Source organism: Pollicipes pollicipes, unplaced genomic scaffold (genome assembly GCF_011947565.3).
Source record: "Pollicipes pollicipes isolate AB1234 unplaced genomic scaffold, Ppol_2.1 Scaffold_6138;HRSCAF=7277_pilon_pilon_pilon, whole genome shotgun sequence".
NCBI classification, from domain to species: Eukaryota; Metazoa; Arthropoda; class Thecostraca; order Pollicipedomorpha; family Pollicipedidae; genus Pollicipes; species Pollicipes pollicipes.
The window spans coordinates 36,768,313-36,786,137 of record NW_023596818.1 but is presented as its reverse complement, the minus strand read 5'-3'; positions in this window follow the sequence as shown (position 1 = coordinate 36,786,137).

The window sequence follows — 17,825 nt, the reverse complement described above, 5'->3', positions numbered from 1 at the left end:
CTCAAAGCGAAAGTACAATCTTACGCCAAGTATAAATGTGTACTTTCGATTTTACAAACTACACATCAAGACAGTTTTTCAGAGCCGTCACGTAACCTTTGTCATAGTTTGTACACTTGACAGTGGCGTAGATTTGTGCGTCCCGTTGCCAGGACAACGACCACCAAACGTGACATAATTTTGGCAGCCATAAACATACGTCTTATGTTTCAAGCATGCGTTATCTTCACCCGAGCTGTCATCGATTAAGACAAAATAATATATAAGTTTTCACTTGTCTGGCTGGACATCGAACCGACCACATTGGTTTACGATTTTGGGGAGATTATCTCCAGCTACAATTATGACGTTTCGGTTGAAAAGCAACGCTTACCACGATATGAAAGCAAAGGGGCAGGTGCCGATGGCGCAGTGGATAACCCGTCTTGGTTCGGGGGTTCGACTACCCACGATGCCCGCGTTTCCGCCTGGGTGAAGGGCAGTTGACGCCAAATAGCCTAAGCAACTGAGTGCGCCCTAAATCTACAGTGGCGACCATGAACAAAGGAAGAGTGCGGCTGGCAGTGCTCAAAAACACCAGAGGAGCGTGGATGCAGCTCCCGGTCCGCAAGGAATTTGTGTAATACCATTGCCCGTCAACTCGCCCATGGTGGTGTGCACCCGCCTCTTACCAACACCATTTAGTTCCGTCGACCGCTGCGCGTTTTTGTTTGTTGCCATCGACGCGCTGTGTTTGTAAGTCTCCGTGCTGCGTAATAAACAGAGCGACACGTGTTGAACATGTGTGTGGCCTTGTGGAAATGCGTGCAGAACTAGGGGCTGATTCTGGTGGCAATGTTGTCCATAACTTATAAATTCGGCGAACTAAGCAATCTTCCATTCACCACCTCCTTCAGTGCTCAGTTTCATTCCAAAATGTTCCACTCATGGAGGCTTTATTTTGCGAAGTGATTGTGGACGATATCATTTAAAAAGCAAGTATATCTCGGGCACTGAAGGTGAGACTGGCAGACCTTAGCCTTCAGAGCTTAAGGGAACACGTGAAGTAAACACGAGCTGTCATTGAGCACTGAAAGTAGGCCATTCATGGGTCCAATCATAAGCAGCCTGCTGTGTTGTCATTAGTGACAGACTCCTTCTATATGACTGATCTTTGAAGGTGGGTTTATATCATATGATTTTATGCAGGCTAGCTTCTACCTAATGGCATAGTGATGCACGAGATGCATGCAGCGGTGTCATTCAAATGAGGCCAGTTTTATAATATAATTATTGTGTCACGCTGAGCTATTTTATTAAAATTTATTGCACATCATGATGCTTTCAACCAGGGTAGGCACTGCAGACAATGCTGCTGCTCATGTCTCACTTTGAAAGTGTCTGGAATGCAACTTGCATAAACATAGAATGTATGATATTCATAACAAGTGTTGTGGCAGTCACAAATGTCTCTCAACTGGGATGCATTTTGATGCTTGATGCTCTTGCAAAGGAAGCCCCTTGACCAGGCGGTTTTGTCTTATCTTTTGGTACTGGCATGCCCCAACCAAGGCTTCTTGCCTGAAAGGCTTAAACATTCAATATCACTCTCTCACACCCAAGTTCTATGCTCTGTTATGCTTTTTGCAACTATTGCATGTTGTTTAGGCTTGCCATGTCAGCAATTGTCTCTCAATAGGTGATAATCCCAGGTCATTGTTGTAATCCACGACAAAAATGCTTGCGTTGATTGCAATACCGAATTCATCAAGGACTTATCAAACTTAAGCTCTGTCGTACATTTGTTCTTGGCTTTGATAAACTCGTGCAAGATTGCTTGCGTATATCTGTGTTGTATATTGTACATTTTCTGTGTATTTTTTAGTGTCGTAGGTCGTAGTTATAAGTTGTATATTTTTGCTTTGAGAAAGTGGATTATACGATTATACGCCAAAAATGTACGATTTACGACAAAAACCTACAAATTTCTGTTTTGAGAAATTGGCTACGGTTGGCGTCTTGGGCTGTTAGAAGTTCGAACAGCGCAAGGCGACCTCTCGTGCTCAGAGCGGACACTGGCCCATGCTTGACTGTTGCGGTCTTCGTCGTTTCCAAACTGCTAGGTGCTAACATACCATTTTGAGGATTTAATTGGAAAAATAACCGTACAGGCCGATGGTCTGATCACTGCGCTTCCTTCCTTTCCTTCTTGGTATAATGCTCCCCGCACCATTCCCAACATGCCACCAACGTTATAACCGACCATGTGATCACACTGCATTTTCATTGTCATCAGCAAGCTATTTTGCAGTGCGATTGGAGCATTTCATGGATTCGTGCTTTTATAAAGACCCTAATGCTTTCTGGAGAATTTCCCTTAAACAGATGAGGGGAAAACTCGCCGGCGATGGCTTAAAGGAGTGCTGGGATGCCGAGCTGCCAGCGTGGTAGCTAATGGCCGCATTATCCCAGCCGCCATCTGTAGCCAGTTTCTCAAAACAGATATTCGTAGGTTTTTGGCGTACATCGTACATTTTTGGCGTATAGTCGTATAATCCACTTTCTCAAAAGCAAAACTATACAGCTCCCAACTATAACCTACGACACTGAAAAAAATACAACATAAAATGTACAGTCTACGACACAGATATACGCAAACAATCTTGCATGAGTTTCTCAAAGCCAAGAACAAATGCACGGCAGAGCTTAAGTTTGATAAGTCCTCGATAAATTTGGCATTGCAATCAACGTAAGCATTTCTGTCGTAGATTATAACAATGACCTGGCATTGTTACTTATTGAAAGACGATTGCTGACGTGACAACTTGGGTGTGAGCGAGTAACACTGAGTGTTCCAGCCTTTCAGGAAAGAAGCCTTGGGTGGGGCAGGCCAAGGCCAAAAGATAAACAAAACCGCCAGGTCATGGAGTTCCCTTTGCAAGAGCATCAAACATCAAAATGCATCCCAGTTAAGGGACATTTGCGTGACTTGTCACAACACTTGTTACGAATACCATACATTCTACGTTTATGCAAGTTGTATTCCAGACACTTTCAAAGTGAGATATGAGCAGCATCATTGCCTGCAATGCCTACCCTGGTTGAAAACCCTATGATGTGAAATACATTTCAATAAAATAGTTAAGTATAACACCAGAATTATACTCTAAAATTGACTTCATTTGGATAGCACAGCTGCATGCATCTTGTGCATCACTATGACGTAAGGCAGCAGTTAGCCTGCATAAAATCATGTAACAAAAACCTACCTTCAATGATCAGTCATTCAGAATGAGCCTGTTCCCAATGACAAGTACAGCAGGCTGCTTATGATTGGACCCATGAATGGCCCTTTTTCAGTGCTCATTGACAGCCCGTGTTTATTCACGTGTTCCCGTAAGGTCTGATGGCTAATGCCTGACAGTCCCACCTTCAATGCCCAAGATATGCTTACTAAGCATAGGTATTGTGTACTTACTATTCAAATGATCTCGTCCACAATCGCTACGCAAAATAAAGCCTCCATAAGTGGAACATTTTGGGATGAAACTGAACACTGAAGGAGCTGACGAATGGAAGATAGCTTAGTTCGCCGAATTTATCAGTTATGGACATTATTGCCTCTAGAATCAGCCCCTAGTTCTACACGCATTTCCACAAGGCCCCACACACCTTTCAACACGTATTGCTCTGTTTATTACGCAGCACGAACTTACAAGCACAGCGCGTCGATAGCAATAAACAAAAACGAGCAGCGGTCAACGGAACTAAATGGTGTTGCTAAGAGGCGGGTGCACACCACCATGGGCGAGTCGACGGGCAATGGTATTACACAAATTCCTTGCGGACGAGGAGCCGTCTCCACGCTCCTCTGGTGTTTTTGAATACTGCAAACCGTACTCTTCCTTCGTTCATGGTCGCCATTGTAGATTTAGGGCGCACTCAGTTGCTTAGGCTATATGGCGTCAACTGCCTCTCACTCAGGCGGAAACGCGGGCATCACGGGTAGTCGAACCCCCGTACCCAGACGGGTTATCCACTGCACCATCGGCACCTGCCCCTTTGCTTTCATATCATGGTAAGCGTTGCTTTTCAACCAAAGCGCCATAATTGTAGCTGGAGATAATATCTCAAAAATCGTAAACTAATGTGGTCGGTTCGATGTCGAGTCAGACAGGTGAAAACTGATACATTATTTTGTCTTAATCGGTGGCACTCTAGGTGAAGGCAACACATATTCAAAACATAAGACATATGTTTATGGCTGCCAAAATTATGTAGAGTTTGGTGGTCGTTGTCCTGGCAACGGGACACACAAATCTACGCCACTGTCAAATGTACAAACTACAACAAAGGTCACGTGACGGCTTTGAGAAACTGTCTTAATGTGTAGGTTTTAAAATGGAAAGTATTTATTAATACTTTGCGTAATATTATACCTTCTCTTTGAGAAACTGACTGAGCGGCGCCCCGGACGCAGCATCAATTGTGCACTTCAGCCGATAGCAGATTAGAAAAACGCGTCTCATTTAATTTCATCTCCTGCTCGGGTATTCTCCAAATGGTAGAATACCCGAGCTCGTCCAAACAAAACCTATCGCCAAGGCTCCGTCGCGAAAACAAAGAACTGCTCGTTGGCTGTCCATCTACGCTCATGCGGCAAGCAAATTTCTTTCCTGCGGAAAGCATCTGTACTGACTAGCTCACTCATTACCTCGTGCGATGTCATTACCGCACGCGATGCCGATGGCCAGACGTGCATACACGAGGGAATCAGTTCCGCCGAGAACAGGGCCAACATGGAGCAAAATACAGTCATGGCGACAATGCCCTGCACGCTGTAATTTAACAAAACTGCGGAAAATTCGCATGCAACTTGCCTGGCTGCTCACAAGACAATAAAAATGCGCGTCAGTTTGCAGCTCCGCTTTGTGGAACCTTAGCCAGACGTTCGGTTCATTCTCCTCCCTTCACTTCCTCATCCCGCAGCTTGATCATAGTTCGTGATTGGTCCCGTGCCCACCGCACGCCATCCTGCCAGGCCACAAACCGCATTTTATTACGTTTATACCCGTACGCATCGCGACAATTTTGGATCCGCACCTTCCGTCCACTGTTCCGTAACCATACACAATGCGTGCGCCTGCCTGCTTCCCTCCACGACAGCGTCATTGTTCTTTGTAACGCCAGAAGCTTCGCTTCAGAGGAACTCGTTCCGAATAGTTTGCACCTGCGGCTTGGGGTTCAAAATACTTGCTGAGCGAATCTTGTTGAGAGTATCCGGACCCGACCACCCACGGGCACATTACTAAGCCATGGAAAGCAGCCACAGACAGAGACACGCCCATTCGGTGAGTAACGCAGCTACCGGCCTTACCTACGGTGTTCTCGTCTGGGCCCGCCCATGGCTCAGCGTACAGGCGAGGTGTGGCAGGAAGCGGCTGTTTACACCGCCGTGCATAGTGACGGTCAAAGCATGCTTGCTGCCGTGAGTACCGTGTAAACCGGCGGCTCCCAGTCAGCTGCCGCACGTGGGTGGTGCGACCGACGATGCTCTCGACAGCCTGTCCTGCCAATAACTCAGTGGAGTTCCTCACACCTCCAGCGCACCTGCCCGGCCTGTCACGGACTGCTACCTGAGCGGACAGAGCTTGTCAATCATAATGGATAATGCTCTGCCATTCCCTTTCAAGGGATACGTTAATCTCTGCATTTCCTCATGACGTGCACGATGTGACGTCCCGCAAACTTCACAACTTAGTGATCAACACTTCTGCTGACCTTGATTTGGCATGCCATGCTGCCCGGTGCTTGACCTGACCCTGGCTACAGAGTGTTGCTCTTTAAATCATTATGTTTTCCCTGGTATAAAAATGCACCATTCATCGTCATCTTCCGTCGTTCCCCGTCTCGTGGAACAAAAGTCTTTACACGAGAGCATGCATGTATTTTTTAACAATGGCGCGACATCAGTGGCTCAGTGGATAGACCCGGGTCACACGCTGCCAGAGCCCGGCCGAACATCGGCTCTCAGACCGGCCACGGGTGGGTCGAAGGGCACGTTCATATAGAATATGGAGAGATTCATAGAGATTCGTGTATAGAATATAGAGAGATTCATATAGAGTCGTACATAGAATATAGAAAGATTCATAGAGGTTCATATATAAAATGTAGGGAGATTCATAGCACGTCTATAGAGAGCACGCATCCTCTGTTCCTCTGGGGCCCAGACGCCTCCCCGGTCCCGACCACAAAAGCCAGCGGATCGACACGCCACGAGCTCCCCACTGTCGACCCCTCCCCTCCCCCTCCCACTGTGCACCCTAGGTGCCGCCGACGCGGGCAGTCATCGGCGGCCCCTGGCTGCGCGCGTGCTGCGAGCCGGTCGAGTCTCGGCCCTGGGCGGGATGAAGCGTCCGGGCGTATCCCCTGCGCGCCTCTCGAGCAGAGCGCCCTCTGCGACCCCGGGCGACCGGACGTACCTCGCGACGTTTGGTAACCTACTCGTCAAACTGGCTGTGATAGGTCCCGAACACGCCCATCAGCAGCCGGTTTGGCGGGCAGGATGGTGCCGGCGGGGTCGCCCGGCGGGTCGCGCGCTGCCGGCGCCCGTCACGCGCTGTCCAGAGGCGCACGGCCTGCTCGACCTTCACCGGAACGGAGTCCGTCACGCACCGGCGCCACGCGCCGTCACACGTCACACAAACCCCGCCGACGAAGGCGGAACGCCCGTCCCCCCCCCCTCTCCAGACTAGCTCCGTCCCGTCCCTACTCAGTTCCCGTTCCCAGTGGTCCCGCCGAGCAGGTGCAGCCCAGCTCATCAAACATGGCTGTGATACGAGATGCCGTACGTGCTCACAGCCATTTTGACGGCCCGGCAACACCGAGCGACGCGGTGAGCGGCGACGGCGGCGGCGGCGCAGCTGGTGGCTGGCACGCTTGCTCATCAAAGCTGGCTGTGATAGCTCTAGTCAGTACCACAGCGCAGTTTGATGGCCAGCGTGTCCTCCCGAGGCGCCGGCGGCGGTCACCGGCAGCGAGGGCGTGTCTCGAAGGTGACGCCACACGAAGAGCGGAAGACAAAGTAGTGAGAGGTTGAAAATCTCACATCTCACTACCCATGTCTTTCACCCCGCAATGTGACCTGTCTCCGCCGGGGCTGGGCCCCGTTCTTCACGTCCCGGCGTCCCCCCCCCCCCCCTCCCGGCCGGGTAACACCGACGGACGTTCGGACGGCCGAGTCACTCTGACGGTCTGACGGAGCCGACTCGGCGGCGTCGGCAGGGATTCAGCAGCGCACTCTGCGGCGGCTCGGGAGACGGGCCGCTCCTGAAACGCGGACAGACCATGAGCGTGTGACCAGACACACCATGAGTGACCATGAGGGCTTTCTTCAAACAGACCACGAGTGCTTTCTGGGGCGGGGCACGCATCACAACCATCACGTCCGCCCGATGCCAGACCGTCAGCAGGAACAGTTCGCGGCATCTGAAGAAAATTGGAAATGGCCGATCAGGGCCCATTCGTGAGGTGGCTACAAGTTGCCTACACCGTACCTGCAGCTGCGTCTGGCCACATTTCTCCTTAGATTTCACATTGCACATAGTACCCCTCCCCGGAAATAAGCGTGCAAGCAAAAGTGGAAGTTTGGCCAATTCGTGTCAACACATCAGGACTCAAGCCAATTCCTTTTACATAACATCCAACAGCAGCATCCAACATCCAGTCAAAAAGCATGTTAAACCTGGGCCCACGGGTGCGATCGTGTATATCCAAGATTGTGGGGGGGGGAGGGGGGGAAGGTGGCAACTCAGAGGTAGTTTTTTCTTCTGGTTTCGCTTTGTTCTAATTTCTTTCCGTGCACCACAACCCTTTTAAATTTTACTAACACATTTTCCAAAAAAGCGTAGTTATAAATTTTCCCACACCTTGAGCGGGCGCCCCAAAGCCTTTCCCTACACGTGATTGCAAACACGTGATAAGTCCCATCCGCAGCGGCAAAGACCATTGCCATTAACGGGCTGCTGAACTGCTCAGTAAGACTTATGGTCCCCCAAATGGCGATGCATCCAATTCAACTGGTGCCACGGTGTATGTGTTGTATATAAATATGTTGCAAGATCATATAATTCACGCATCAAACCAAAGGAAAGTGAAGCACCAGATCTGGTTGGGGAACTCCGAGCGGCCAGATCAGCAATATCTCCCGCGACACTTCTCAGTAGACCTGGCACGACCCCACGGCGCCTCCCACTGCCGTCTCAGTCCAGCCCCTGCACCCACCACGCGCCATTTTGAGGCGTACGACGGCCATTTTGCGCCCGATCATCTTGCAACACTGCAGCGCCATGAGCCGGCGGCCATGAGCGGTACGGTGCGCTCATTGGCCGGCCGGCGAGGGCGGCACCAATCAGAACGCTGCCGGCCGGCTGCATGGCTAGGTGCCCAGGCCAGAACGTGCAACAAAATGGCCGCTCCGGGAAGCGGGTGGGCGGCCGTCCGCGGCGCCAGTAATCACCGCATCGCCGTGTGTTAAGCCTTCACCACAACAGAAGGTCTAAAGTTTGAAATCGGTCCGCGTGGCGGGTTAAAAATGGCTCAGCGGCTGCGACGTGGCTCTCGGCGGCGCTCCGTGTACTCTAGCTCCGCTGGGGGTCACGGCGGTCAGCCAAGAGCAGCGGCACCGCCGGCTGCGCCCGAGAATGAGCGCCGGTCGGGTCAGCCGGACCATGGCGTCTCCTAACGTGGGCTCCACTTAAGTCCACTTGAGAGCCATTAAGCCCCATCTTTAAGTCCCAGTCCTGAAGACCGATGCGATAACAGCTACAAAGGAAGCCACCGGTCCTTGTCAACGTTTCCCGAGGAAGCATTGCACACCGTTTGCCTCGTAATGTAATGACCAAGCCCATGCACCTCGATCACAGACCGGCTATGGCAGGATGCTCGCAACGCGCATTTCAAAACAGGACCCAGCAAACTAACTTCGAGGTGCGGGGAGAGCGCCACTCCGGCTACACACCGCCCCAAACGCCGATCCCCCGCAGAACGCTCTCCGATGTCCTGGATTTCGGAGCCCCGTCGCGTGTAAATGCGCCGAGGACAAGCCTGGACAATTGATCATGACAGCGAAAACTAGTGCCTTTTTGTCTGCACGTGCTTTTGGTCTGGGGCAGGTGTGAGATCACGGATTCACGAATTCGATATGATCAGTGTCCAGAAATTTGTGAACGTTCTCACAGCAAAGTTCATGCCAGCACCACGCCATGATTTGTTCGGCGCCGGGGTTCATTGAAAACTTGAAAAACTATTTTTCAAAAATTTGGAAGCCTGGGAGAAACTGACTTTGTTCCACTTTTGCATGCGGGCCGTTATGTTTGGCGTAACTCAATGAGAAATTGCAACACTTTTTGGGATTGTAGTCATTCAAAAGAACTTGCAATACTTGTATGGACATTAGATAACCTGGAGGTAAACTTAACGCTACGATATAGCTACACTGCACACGATAGCTTCTCGTAAAACATCGAAGGTCTGAAATATGCATATTTAAGTCATGAATATAATCGACAACTAACTGTACATTGCACTATCTGATACACGACAGCATTACGTTTGTAGAAACAGGAAACTGTTGGTTGTGGTAATTAAGTGTATGGTTGGAAAGCTTCTGCAGCTATTCAGAACCTTCCAACACCTTCGGCTGTCACAATCGCCAGGGCCTAAATGTTCCAAAAATTGACAAAGTGAGGACGATCCCGGCCGCTACCGAGTAATAACGAGAATCACACACTTGATGGGCTTTAACATGGAAATTTGCAAGAAAGCCAGTTTAGTTGGCAGATGTTTCCTACTTGCATTACTGCTGAACATCTCGAGCATTCCCTTGCCAGCAAAATCTTATGGACAAGGGAAATTTCACTGCCTACTGTGCGATCCAAGAAGTCGAAGGGGGGAGGGGGCCGCGGAAAGGACTTGTCAGCTTGCTGTGGCGCGGCCTTCGAAACTCGTACCACCATTTATTCTGTTGGGCTAAGGCGCAAAGTGCGATTGGACTTCACCTCCCGGCCAGCTCATGAAAATTCCGATCAACAGCGTCCGTAGCGGGCACATGTTTAACACAGAGCTTTACCAATGAGGGAAAGAAAAAGTGCCTAGGCGCTGCGGCCAATCGGATTACACACTCCATGTTGCGTTTGAACACGCCGAACGGCACGCAAGTCTGGATTTTAGATCTCGCCAAAACCTATGTAAAAACACCCCCGGTGGCAGACGCCGTTGATAGGGAGAGGTCTACAACAAGCAACCGCAAAACCTCATGGCGCACATGACGCGGGCGGGATTATGCCGGCGGATTTACCAAGATAAAAGAACGGTGCCTGACGCGTACAGTGGCCCAGCCACCCACTGACCAAACGGCGTTTGAAACGTGCATGCAGCGATGCCGCTGTAATCCCCGAACGCCGCAGCTTTCTGACCACTATATCGTTTTAAAGAGGGGTGTGCAGCTACAATAATTCATTACATTTCGTCATAATCAACGTTCTCGGCTGCAATTGTCACCGAAAATTAAGCCCACCACCAATCTTCCATTCCGCGCATATGCTTCCACTACATGCGCATCCAGAGCTCAACATTGGCAGTTTGTTCGCCACGATCACAGGCTCGAGCCGTCTGCGCGCGGCTTCATTTATGCCCCCGGACGAGCATGGCGCCTGAAATGGATGGGCTTCCCTCACCTGTCGCTTACCCCTCCCCGCCCGAACGCCGACACCATCCGATGCAACATCGACCTCGTCGGCGCGCTCAACAGAACGCCGCGCAAAAACCGTTCTCGGACAAAGACAGCGTGCGCGCGCGGCGCGCGCGGTCGGCCCGGCCGCGCGGCCGGGCGCGGGCGCGGGCGCCACCCTGGCGGGCCCCGCGCGGCCATCAAGGCGTCGCCCGCGCAAACACGCCCTATCAATATGCACGATAGCACCGCGACCGGTCCGGCCGCGCGCCGCGCCGCATTCGCCGCCGCCATTCGCATTCCTGCGTCGCTTTTTGTCGCAGATCGTGACGTCAGACGGGTGGCGGGCGCGCGCGCGCCGCCGGCCTTGATGTCGAGGCCGCCGAGCGCACGCACAGTCGGCCAACGCACAGCCGCCAGCCGCGAAGGAGAAGGGCCGGAGGCCGGGGCCGAGGTCGGCCAGGGCCGGCACCGAGGTCAGTCCACCTCACAGCCCCGCGCACGGCGTGTGGTCAGAGGGGCGGTCCGGAGAGGCCGCTGGCCCGGCGGCGTCCGGCCGGGGGCACGTGGTGCCTCGGCTGAAGCGGCCCGGAGCCGACGCGTCCTGCCTCCACACCGGGCCACTGCGACACTTGCTCAGAGACATTGCGGAGCGTCACAGAATGTGCTGTTCCGATGTTCCGATCACATGAGCATGGCGCGAGCCTGGGGCGGCCGGGCCCGGCTGACACCACGTATGAACAAGCTGCGCGCAGAAGGACGGAGCAAATCAAGAAGCACGGCGGTCCATTCTGCATCCTTCACCCACACGTTTGTTGACCACTTCCTGCTCAACGACCAGACATGGCATTCTTCAGCGTGGTTGCAGCTTACTGATGCTGGTGCAGCGCAATGACCAACAGTCACCGAGATGAAATGGCGCAGTCACCCTGTTTTGACACAGTCATCGGAAACGAAGATAAAAACGATGACACGGATGAGCGCCATTAAACCACGCGTTACTGCCCATCCAGATGAAAACAAACACATTCAACGACTCTGAAACACGAAGGAGCCATTTTGAAGCCATTTGGAGCCATCTTGGGGAGTTTTCGCCGGGACGTACGCTTAAAAAGCCGAGTGGGCACGACCAACTCGCACAATGAAACGAAGATGCTGCTCTTGAGTTCCCATTGGCCGTGGGGATTTTCCTACAGCCACACGGCAACAGACACCTACAGCTTCGACCATTTCCCCCATCGAGCCCGCCCGTCTGCCCGCCAGCCACAGCTGGGCGCATGTTCAGCTCAGCGGGGCGTTTTAGCGCAGCCAACAACCCGCGGCCACCCCAGCTGGGGCCCCACAGGCCGGCACCCACCCCGCGGCCACCCCAGCTGGGGCCCGCAGGCCGGCACCCACCCCGGGGCCGCCCCAGCTGGGCCCACAGGCCGGCACCCACCCCGCGGCCACCCCAGCTGGGCCCCACAGGCTGGCACCCACCCCGCGGCCACCCGGAGCTGCGCCCCGCCGCCGATCGGCCTCCAGCGGGCCGCATCCGGGAGGCCGCCTCCTCGGCTGCAGACCACATCCCGCCGTCCGGCCGCCTTTGCCTGCCGTCGGGGCTGCTGCGGGCAGGGCAGGGCAGGGCCCTCTCACTGCCATCGACCGGACGTCGGCGCCCCTCCGCCGCCAGCGCCGGCGCGCGCACCGTACGGCCACGCACTATATCGACCGAGCTCGGCGCGGCCGAGACCGGCCGGCCGGCGGCATCGACAGCAAACACGGCCGGATCGGCGCCGGCTGCGGCTGCGGTTGCGGGCGCGGCTCTGCCGACCCCGAGCACGGGCGGCCGATGACAGCTGGCCGCAGCTCGGTCCGAGGCGTGCCCCATGACCTCTCCGCAGACGTGTGCGGGGCGGACCCCAGCCCCGCTCCTGCCCGCGCCCCTACCAAGGCGCCTTTCGAGCAAAGCTCGGCGTGTTGGGCGCGGCTGTCGGGATGAGTCGAGCCGCCGAGCGAGCGAACAGGACCGAACCGAGCTCGGCAGAGCCCGAGCGACGCCTGGCGGCCGGGCCAGACCAGACTCCCAAGCTGGCAGACTCCGAGCTGGCAGAGTTCGAGCGACGCCTCGCGGCCGAGCCAGACCAGACTGCCCAGCTGGCCGCGCCGAGACATCCAGCTGGGGCCGATCATCGCATGTGCAGATTGCCCACCAACAGGAGGCCGGCTGGTGGCCGCCGGTGTGTCACAGGACAGCCCCAGCGGCGTCAACGCGGGGCAGCACCGCCGCCGCTGCCGACCGGCGACGCGCGGCCGGGCCCCAGCGCCGGCCCCCAGCGCAACAGGGACGAGACAATGGCGCCATCGACTCGACTGGTGACGCCCACCATCTGGCCATCGATCTGGGAACGGACGGCGATCGGCCGTCCGCGGCCCAGCCGCTGCAAAATTCAGCGGCGCACCATCGACTGCCGGCAGCTGGCCACGCTCCGCCGGTCCCCGCGCCACCGCCGTCGCTGCGTGGCGCAGCACGCCTCCCCTCCCCGCGAAAGTAAACAGTAAACAACGGCCGCGATCCGAGGCGCTCTCTATGTGCGCCAGTTTTTGCCGCCGCTGCACGGCCCTCGGCACAACGACGCCTCGGTGGAGGCCGAGCAGCGAGGGGCCGGCACAGGGCGCCGGCGAAGAATTCAGCGGGGCAGCATCAGGCGGGCGCCACGGGCAGACCGCAACACGTCCTGACGGCGAGCCACCAGCTGCAGCGGGGTAGCATCAGGCGGGCGCCACGGGCACACCACAGCCCGCTCCTGATGGCGAGCCACCAGCTGCAGCGGGGCAGCGTCAGGCGAGCGCCGCGGACACACCGCAGCCCGCTCCTGATGGCGAGCCACCAGCTGCAGCGGGGCAGCGTCAGGCGAGCGCCGCGGACACACCGCAGCCCGCTCCTGATGGCGAGCCACCAGCTGCAGCGGGGCAGCGTCAGGCGAGCGCCGCGGACACACCGCAGCCCGCTCCTGATGGCGAGCCACCAGCTGCAGCGGGGCAGCGTCAGGCGAGCGCCGCGGACACACCGCAGCCCGCTCCTGATGGCGAGCCACCAGCTGCAGCGGGGCAGCGTCAGGCGAGCGCCGCGGACAGACAGCGGGCCCCGCTTCAGATAGCCAGCCACCAGCGCGGCGTTGGAGCCCAAGGGCGTGTCACACCGCGCACACCATAGGGCATGTCACGGGAAAACGTGACCCGGCAGCGCTCTGGAAAACGCAATATGAAAACAAGGTTGAAAAACAGCCTTGAAACCAGAAATCAGTTTCCACAATCATTACCAGACCACCCCAGCTGGAGGCAAAAATATATGGTTGCGAGCGAGTTGCAACTGCATTGGTCTTACCGCTGCCATAAACACTTCATAGCTAGATCTTGCAAGCACCATACAAGTGATAGTTTTCTGGTTCAGTTGAGAATCTAATTGAGAATATACAATACTGCTCAAAGAAAGTGAACGATGTTGGCGCAATCATCCATCATCCACGGCCGCAACAGGACCATCATCGCATCAGTTACAAGATGCTGCCCTCCGCACCTGAACCACACGTACTGTGACCCATGTACACCGGCGAGCTCATCCAGACCTATAAAGAGCAAATGCCAACTCTTGTTCCAAAGCTCTCACTTCTTCGTCCAGCGCCTGCAGCCTGTCCAGCCTGTCCAGTCCAGTCCAGTAGTGCAGCCTGCAGTTCTAGTTCGGCCTCCATTAGCTGCCGACGCAGGCCTCCAGAGACTGGGCCATTTGTGCGAGCGGGCCCGGTTCAGCCAGAACCAGAGGGCCCGGGCCCCGATATAGGGCTAGCGGCGGGGCCCCGCACACTGATAGAGCAATGAGACTAGCATCATTTCTCTTTAAGGGTGCCCTCCCTTTCCCATCGTGTGAGTTTGCACTCTTTATGTCTAGTCACTGGAATAAAAACAACCAGAAAGGCCAATTGCTACTCCTATACCAACGCTTCACGAATGAGCGCGGTCAACGCCGCCTGAACGACTGTCTAAGGCGGCTCCGCTTCGCACAGCCACCGGGGATGGAAGCGGCACCCTGCGCTCGGCCAACACCGGCCACGTTATCATGGGCGCGCAAGCCGGTCTCGGCCCAACGATTTCAGTTTCACTGCCACGGATAGACGCGACATTTCCGCTGTTCCTTGTCCTTGTCCATATCCCGCCATTCCTTCGCGCACGCACCCTGTCAACGGGCGTGCACGCCTGAGTGGCACCTGTTGCCACCCAGCGCGTGGAGCTGTGGCCGCTGATCCCCCGATTCGGTGTCATGGACAACAGAGAACCGAGTAATGTTCACTTCGCTCGAGGGTTAGTGTCACGGAAGTACATCATAACGCTTGCAGTCATCGAAATCACTTTACAGCCTAAGGAAATTATACAGAAGTAGCATAGCAGCGTTGCTACCAAAGTCGTTCACATCCCCTTCCTGTCCATGTCTTTTGCACAGGCCTGGAGGCTGAATCAAGGGTGGCAGCTGTTCACACACATGGGTTGATCCGGTTGTAAACACGGGGAAGCCCAAGCCATCACCGAGGAAGCATCCGACAAGCCTCAAAGGAGCAAGAAAGTCCCTCAGGAGTTTGGCGCCTCTAGAAAATAAAGACAAGTGGTCCGGAATGACCGTTCTATTGCCCCTCACCAAGGTAGAGCTTCGAAATCTCACGAGCCCAACAGGTGCATTTGCTCCTGGTTCACTTCTGGATGCACCATTTCATGAGATTTTATGAGACAGACCATTTCAAACTTCCGAGGTATCATTCAGGTTTAGGCTTGCGTTTAATTCTAGACAGGTGGACGCAGTCCCCCATCCCAGTGTTTCCCTGCCCTCCCAGATTCCGCCACCTATGCACGGGTCTCGCCCCGGGTCTTGTCAGTCCTGAGGACCAGGACAGACTCGACAGTACATACCGTAAGCAGGCGTAGTTCGCTCCAGCGGATATAGATGGAACCTGCCGAAGATAACAAGACATCAGCATTTTTGGCAACTGCACGCAAGACAGGAGCTGAACCGACGAGACCGAATGACGGTGGATTTAACGGCCCAGCCATTTTAAGCAGAACTAAACTGGGCGTCTTGGTTTTCCACACAGACTAGGCGGAATTTTTCTTAGGGGAGGGGGGGGAAAGGATGTCCAATCCTCCAGCACTTCCGAGTTTGAACCAAATCCCTGCAAAATGCCCAGGAAACTAGTATAAAAGCGCAATGTGAGCTTCTTTGCAGAGAGGTAGGGGCAGGGGAGACTGGTTCGTTGCCCTGCCCTTGGCCGCGTCTCGGCTCAGGTGAGGCCGGTCCGCCGACCGACACGGGTCGGGAGAGAGGTGCCGCCAGGGATGAAGCAGGGGTTTGTTTAAAATATGCGGTCAGCACCAGGCGCGGCGCTAGGACAAGCATTAGTAAGATACACCGGCCGAACGGCGGCCGACTAACCACTGTTCAGGCAAAGTAGCCATGGCTGGGTATCCCGCGGGGCTGGGTCAGGACCCCCTGACAAAAGATTCAGCACGTGTCCACTGGATATTTCGAGCAGAGCCTGCTCAGACGAAAGAAAGAAAAGAGACAACACAGAACTCAAAAACAAAAGTCATGGCATGGCATTGCCTTATACCGGGCCAACGCACCTCGCAGGGTAATTAATGTAAATTCGCAAGTGCCGAAACATGGCACGGGCGAGCTCTAGTTATGAGGCAAAGGCTACAAATGGTAGTAAAGATGCGTAATGTAAATGTCACTACATTGATTTTTTAGCTTGTTTTTTATCAAGCCAATGCTAAGTTGCCTTTTCGCGGGATGCAAACTAATGAAAATCCCTAGAACCATGCGAATCCTCCAGAGCCTCTACGGCCGCCGTTCCTCTCTCGTGTTCCCCCGGGCCAGGCCAGTCGGCCGTCTGTCAGCGCGCTCCGCCCCGCGGCCCGGCGCCTCTCGGTCGCCGGGCGGCCGCGCGGCTGCGCCGGCGCCCCCGCCGCCCCGGCCACGGTGGCCCCATTCCCATTACATTTCTCCGGCCTTACTACGCGGCGCCGCCGTGGACGAGCGCAACGGCCGGCAGCCAGCCGCGCGCTGCTGCCGCCTGGCGGCCGGTGACGAAGCTCAAACACGCGCGCCGCCTCCGGAGGACCGCGCGGCCGGGCGGTCGGCTCGGACCGCTGTCCGCCCGGCCGGCCGGCCGGCCGGCCGTCGGCTGGCAGCGCGGGAGCGGAGCTCTGCCTCCCGCCGCCACCGCCGTCCCGGCCGCTCCGTCGCGGCGCACTTCCTGGCTCGTAAGACCGATCACAGGGCGCGGGCTCATTTAGACCGATCGCAGGGCGCGAAGGTGTTCGCGTTGGGGCCATTTGGTGGTCTCTCAGAGCAAGGAATGAGCAAGGGATATAACAGCGACCTTGCATGCGCAAACCCTAGTCTCATCCTTACCCCACCGACCGGCCGCCTCTGCCTCTGCCCAGTCTGGTCCGATCGCCGGCTCCCCACAGTCCTCCTCCGCGCCCTCAGCTTCCGTCGCGACGGCCGCGCGCCCTGGCGCCGTCCGCCGTCTCCCCTCGCTCCGGTGCTGCATGCGCTGCCTGGGGCGCGCTGGCGCGCCCACCTTCACGTGATACGGCGCCCGTCCGGCGAGCTTCACGTCATACGGCGCCCGTCCGGCCAGCTCCACGTCATACGGCGCCCGTCCGGCCAGCTTCACGTCATACGGCGCCCGTCCGGACAGCTTCACGTCATACGGCGCCCGTCCGGACAGCTTCACGTCATACGGCACCCGTCCGGACAGCTTCACGTCATACGGCGCCCGTCCGGCCAGCTTCACGTCATACGGCACCCGTCCGGCCAGCTTCATGTCATACGGCGCCCGTCCGACCAGCTTCACGTCATACGGCGCCCGTCCGACCAGCTTCACGTCATCCGGCGCCCGTCCGGCCAGCTTCACGTCATACGGCGCCCTGCCGCGCCCGTCCGGCCATCCGAGACGTCATCCTGCCGGCTGTGACGTCACGGGCCTCGGCCCTGCCTGTCCGTTCTCCGCCATGCGAGCACGCGGTGGAGCCAGCTGTAGGCCGACCAGGACGGCCTGTCAGCGCGTGCGAGCGGCGA